At 47.2% G+C, this 6444-nt stretch overlaps 1 long non-coding RNA gene across 1 annotated transcript; it reads left to right on the top strand.

Annotated features, from left to right (window-relative positions):
• On the top strand, window positions 1-5999 carry LOC124244535 (uncharacterized). Its single transcript, XR_006890069.1, has 3 exons — window positions 1-166; window positions 1195-1636; window positions 5618-5999. It is a non-coding gene; the product is annotated as an uncharacterized LOC124244535 (long non-coding RNA).
• Window positions 6000-6444: the final 445 nt, after the last annotated feature.

Raw genomic sequence — 6444 nt, 5'->3', positions numbered from 1 at the left:
TTCACTCTCTGTCCCCTATTACAAGTCTTGACCTCTATTGCAATAGTCTTGAGTAAAGTTTTCCTTGCCTGTTTAACTATGTCTGGTGCACGTTTTGACAGCTTCCGCCATGAGAAGAAGCCTGGACTAGCCTGCTGAGGATGAGAGACCGACCACATAGAGCAGGGTAAGTCCTCCCAGCTGAGGCCATCCTAGACCAGTCCACTCTCAAATGACTGCAGACACATAAGTAAGGCTGGTCGAGATCAGCTGAGCTCGGCTTAGGTCAGCAGAACTGCCCAGCCAACCCCAAGGCTCATGAGAAATAATAAATGTCTGTTAGTTTACAGCACTATGATTTGGGGTGGTTTGATCTGCAGCACTATTGTGTCAATAGGTGACAGGTACAGAGAAGAAGAAAAGGTCTGACAAGCAGAGCAGAAGGACCTTTTGAAAGACCCCGTGCCCTGAGCTCCTTGGGTCCTGCAGGGCCCATGTTTTATGGTTCTCATGGCATCAGTGAGGGAGAGCACTATCTCTTTGGCTGCCTCCCGGAAAAGAGGAGGTAAGGAATGGAGCCGCGGCTGACTGTGTGGGTCCCGCAGTCACCAGGCAGCAACCAAGAGGCGAGGGAGGGATGGCGCATTCAGCAGAAAGACTGGCTGGTACTGAGGTTGCCTTAGCGGTAGGTGCCAGCTGGGGAGCAATTAAGTCCTATTTTCCAAATCACTTCAAGTGAACACACTGGGAGCGAGCTATTAACAGCAGGCTGAAGAGCTCTGAAATATCAGCACCACAGCACGCTGCACTCTGGAGTCCCCGGCTGGAATGTTCTCCTCCGCAGTCCAGGCCCCACCCTGCCTGGACCTTTTGTTCTCCCACACAGCTTCTCTTGCCCCCTCAGCCCTTTCTTTGTTTATTTAATTGTGGTAAAATACATCTAACATGCAATTTACCACTTTAACCATTTTTAAGTGTACAATTCAGTGGCATTAAGTGCACTCACAATGTTGTACAACCATCACCACTATCTATTTCTGGAACTTTTTCATCATCCCAAATGAAAACTCTGCACCCATTGGACAATAACTCCCCATTCCTTCCTCTCTCCGGCCCCCGGATCTGCCTATTCTAGGCACCTTATGTAGTTGAAAGCATATATTTGTCCTTTTGTGTCTCTCAGCCCTTTATTCTTACCAAAACTTTTGTTTTTAGACATCTGAAAAGCAACCGACCAGAGATATGCAGTTTCTTTAAAACCCTCCCGCCTTCCTTTGATCCCCTGGAAGAGGTGGACTTTGTGACCTTGGCCTTGGGGTATGGATGTCCCTGTCCCCATCAAATCTCCAAACAAAACAGAACAAATTCCCCTTCCTGACCAAGTTCTCGAACAGAGGCTGTGAGGACACCCCCACCCTGCATTTTCCTTTCTGCCTTTTGAGTCCAGCTGTTCTGGCTACGCATTCCGCACTACCAGCTTGCTCCAGCTCCCATTGGATGGGGACGCCCTGAGGTCACCATGGGCCTCAGGTCTGTCTCATCAACCCCTAGAGGACCGGGGTCATATTCCTGGAATAGCTCCAAGAAGCCCCACCCAGTTTTAGGTCAAAAGCTTGACAAATAAGTATTGTTTCAACAGCAGAGGCCCTGGCTTGAGGTAAGTTGGAATCGGACCAGTCCTGTGGGGCCAGAACAATCTGGTGGAGCCTGAGGTCTGCAGGCAGCCTGTTTGCACAGTTGATGAGGTAAAGGAGATGATGAGGAGAAGGCACAATATTGCTAAGTTTCCATTCTCTATTGCCCTCCCGTACCCTACACACACTTACACATACACACACACACTTGTTCACACACTCTCTCACACACTCACACGCTTGCTCTCTTACACACTCACACTCACACACCTGCCCCAGGGACTCATGGTTTTAAGGCCGGGGGTGAGAGGGCTGCTCCAGGCATAAGTCAAAGAAGGTTTTCAAGAGGCCCTTGGGGGCCGTGAGGTGTGGGATCAAAGGTGAAACTGAGAGGGAGAGAGGCGTTTTTCCTCTCACTTGTTTGATTTTCCTCTCACTTCTTTGAGCACACAGCGCTGCTCTGGCCCTTTGGCACACTGGGGATGGCACCTTGGGGCCAGTGGGTGGGGAAGCAGTGGCCCTTGAGGTGGGGAGGGCACCTCAAAGATGCTTCAGAGACTGTAGATACCCAAGGGGATGGGGGAAGTGGGTGGGGAGAAGGGGAAGTGGCAGAGAGGGGAGGACTGTGGCTTGTCGTCAGGTGTGGGACGCCCCTGGGGACTCTCGGGTTGCCTTTGATCAACTTTGCCCCCAGCGGGAGCACCAGACAGTGAATTCCACCCTGTCCTAAGGCATGGAATTTGTTTTCATTGTGTGGCAAAGGTGATTCTTTATCAAGAATTCCTTACCTCCGTTTCCTCCATGGTCTTTCCTAGTTCACTCGGGTCAGGCAGGTCCACAACTCTCCTGGGGTGGGCACAGCCTGGGCTCATGGCTCTGGGCTGGAGGTAAGGAACCCGCTGAGTCCCCGTTCTCCTGTCTTTAAAATGGGAAAGGTAGTTTAAACCCCTCATAGGTTTGTGGAAATAATTGCATGGGAAAAAGTTATATATATGTGCATGATATGTGTGTGCGTGTGTATATATTCACCATATATGTATGTACGTATGTCTGTGTATGTATAACATATAGACCATATATGTATGTATGGTGCCTAGCTCAGGACCCAGCACATAATAAGCCATAAATGTTACTGCTATCCTTAGTATCGTCCAGGATGGCTTTCCATAGTGGTTGGCTTTCTGCATCAAGAGACTTCAGGAGTCCAAGTAAAGGGAATGTGACCTAGCCGTAAAGTGACTTTAAAATCTATTAGCACTTACATACCCAAGTGAGTGTGGAGCATGCAGTCACCCCAGAAGTGCTCATTCCTTCATTCAGGAAGTCACAGAACAGGGCAGATTGCATTCTCTAGATGTTCCTGAGCACCAATCTCAAACGGCTCTCAGTATTTATGGAAATGATAATTTCTCAGGCCGGTTCACTTTGCCAATCTCCACAACTATTCCAAACACTTTTCTCTCTCTTCAAGCCCTTTCCCCTTTTCTCTCCCATTTAGATGGGCTTCGCCTCTTAAAGAGAAAATAGATGCTGTCAGATGAGAACTCCTTCTCCTTCCCAGTCTCATACGTATGAACCTGCTCGTGTTGGCACTCCTGTCCCTTCTCTTTACAATTGAGGAGTACTTCCTCTCCAATTTATCGTGAATCCTTCTACTGATGCTTATTTTGATTCCAGCTCCTCCTGCCTTCTCAGGAACCTGACCACATCTCTCTTCTGCTTATTTGACCTTTCCCTCTCAACTGGCTTTGAGTACCCTCAAGTCTTTCCCATTTACCAACTACAGCAAAGCAAAACCAAAAAATGCCAAACTTGACTTCTTTCTTGATCCGCGTTGTCATAAGCTGGCTCCCCACATATTCCCAGCACCCCTATTGAGGAGACAAAGCCGAGCGCGTTGGGGCTCATCGCAGCAGGTGGTGGGGAGAACAGCAAAGCTTGGTATTCAGAGCGGGGAAGACAAGGTCAGAGTTCACCCAGAACTGGAGGTTTGGTTAGAGGTGGGTCTTTCAGTGTGGGGATTGAGGATGGAGTAACAATCATGATACCACAGTCCAGGGTTGGCAGAGATAGCAAAGTGAGAGATTCAAAGAATCTTCAGGTACAAACTGTAGATGTTTTTCATTGAAGAGTTGATGGGTCTTTGGGGAAGTTTCTGTAGTAAACAATTGCACTATTTGCTTGGGAGGACAGTCCCAAAAGAGAAAAGAAATGCTAATATAGACAGTGGGAGAGAAGCGCGTGCCACTGTGGGCAGTAAGGTGTGGTTTCACTTCTCTATGTCCAGGCTGAGTGCGGGGGTTAGAAGGTTTTGGTTCTCAGCTTCGAGCTTCTGCCCCAGCTCCTTCCTCCCCTTCACCACTAAACAACTCAAAATAATTTCTCTGCTTGCTGACCTCATTTCCTCTCCTCCTACACATTCCTCAGCCCTCCAACCTGACTTCGGGCTCTTTCTAAAACAGTGTTCATTAAGGTCCTCCATGGCGTCCCTGTCTTTAAATCCAGTTGAAACTTTTCAGGCCTCATCTCACATGGCCTCTCAGGGCTGTCAGTCTCTAGCTCCTTGGCATCCATGACTCCACACTCTCCCAGTTGTCCCACTGCCTGTATCATCACTTTCTCTTTCTCTTCTTTGCAGACTCATTCTATTCCATCCTGTTATTAAGTATTATTGTCTCACCAGACTTGGTCCTAAGACTTCTCCCCTTTCCCTTCATACCTTCTCCTGTGGCAGTGCCATGTATTCTCATAGCTTTAGCTACCACCTCTGCACAGATACTTTATAAATTTATGTCTCCAGCCCAACCTTTTTTTGGAGCTCTGGACCCACATATACAAAAGTCTATATGACGTCTCCTCTGAATGTCTTCAAGGCATTTCAAGTCAAGATTTCTGTAGAAGATAAGGCAGCGTTAGCACTGTGAGAAACAAACCCCCAAATCTCAAGGGCTTAACACATTTAAAGCTTATTTCTCACTGATCTAAGAGTGCAAAGTGCGAGTTCCTGATCAGCTGGTTGTTTCTCTCCACATGGTGAATGAAAGGCCCAGGCTCCTTCCATCTTGTGGCTCTGCCACCTCCTATGTCTTCAGAGTCCTCTGCATTTATCCAGTGGAGAGTGTAGGGGAGGAAAGAAAGACTTTCCTTCAACCACCCCTGGCTTCAATAGCTCAGTCTATGAAATAAACTGACAGGCCGATTAACAGGAGAAAAAGTATACAAATTTATTAATTTTTAATATTATGTACATGGGGAATTACAGAAAAAAAGTGAATACCAAAAAAAAAAATATGGTGAGAATTGAGAGCTTATATATTATTAGGGGAAGGGGAGGGGAGATGCAGGCAACTTAGGAGAGAGTTAATGAATTTTAGGAAAAGAATAGATGTGAAGTGTGACAGTTTGGGACAGTTTGTCTGGGTGTAGAGTTGGTTTCTAGTCTTCTGTGTTAGGGTCAATCTTCCCTGGTTGATGAAACTCCTGGGGCCGGGGGGGGGGTGGGGGGGGGTGCGGGGCAGCCTGGTTAATGACAATTGAGTTCCTTTTAGAGGATCTGTCTTTAGGCAGATAAGAGGAGTTCAGAGACAGCCTCTCCCTGCGTTTGCTATTTTCAAGTGCCTTCAGCTCAAAATAATCAACATACCAAAGCAGCATATTTTGGGGCTGCATGTCCAGAAATCCTTCAATAGGAAAAAGGAGAGTATAGAAGCTACACCTGGTTTTTAAAAGCTTTGGCCTGGGAGATGACACACATCACTTCTACTCATGTTCCATTGACAAAAAAAACCCCAAACAAACCAGTCTAGGGTTGAATTGGCACTCCCCCAACCCTCCAATAAACAGATGTGTTTAAGTCCTAATTGCAAGTATCTGTGAATGTGACCTTATTTGGAAATAGGATCTTTGTAGATGTGATCAGGTTAAGATGAGATCATATTGGATTAGGGTGGGCCCTAATCACATGATTGGTGTCCTTATAAGATGAAGGAAATTTGGGCACACAGATACACACAGGGAGAAGATGTCCATGTGAAGACACAGAGACGCAGGGAGAATGCTATGTGAAGACAGAGCAGAGACTAGAGTGGTCCATCTACAGGCCAAGGAACACCAAGAATTGCCAGCAACCACCAGAAGCTTGGAGTGAAATGTGGAATAAGTTCGCTCTCAGAGCCTCCAGTAGGAACTAACCTTGACTGTGGACTTCTAATCTCCAGAACTATGAGAGAATAAATTTATGTTGTTTGAGTCACTCGGTTTGTGGTACTTTGTTACAGCAGCCACAGGAAATTAATACACTTGGCCCTCACCTGTCACAGATCTGCTGGCGCCTTGATCTTGGACTTCCCAGCCTCCCCAACTGTGAGAAATAAATGTTCATTGTTTAAGCCACTCAGTCTGCGGTATTTTTGTCATAGCAGCCCAAGTAGACTAAGACAAGGCTGGATTTCATTCTTCAAAAATGTCAGAAGTCATTTGGTGCCAGTAGTGACTGAGCAGGGGATGGCTCCAAGTGATAGTGTTTCGTGTCAAACCTGGGGTGAAGGTGCGTCTTAATGAGACAGATTCCTTATCCTGTGTGTGAACTGGCTCTCGATGCCAGACCCAGAAGACGAATGCCCTGCATGCTTTAGGCTGTGGACTAGAGCTAACAGCTGACACGTCCTGAGTGTGTGCTGTGTCAGGCATAGCATGCATACTTTATATTCATTATCTCGTGTGACCCTCACAACCTCCTGAGACAAAGGACCCGGAGTCAACCCCATTTACAGCTAAGGTCTGAAGTTCGGGAGGGTTTCATAGCTGGCCCAAGCTCACTTGGCTAGTGAGG

The sequence above is a fragment of the Equus quagga genome, chromosome 9, assembly GCF_021613505.1.
Source record: "Equus quagga isolate Etosha38 chromosome 9, UCLA_HA_Equagga_1.0, whole genome shotgun sequence".
In the NCBI taxonomy this organism is placed as follows: domain Eukaryota; kingdom Metazoa; phylum Chordata; class Mammalia; order Perissodactyla; family Equidae; genus Equus; species Equus quagga.
The sequence above is the reverse complement of the archived record's forward strand: the minus strand, read 5'-3'. Positions and strand labels throughout refer to the sequence as shown.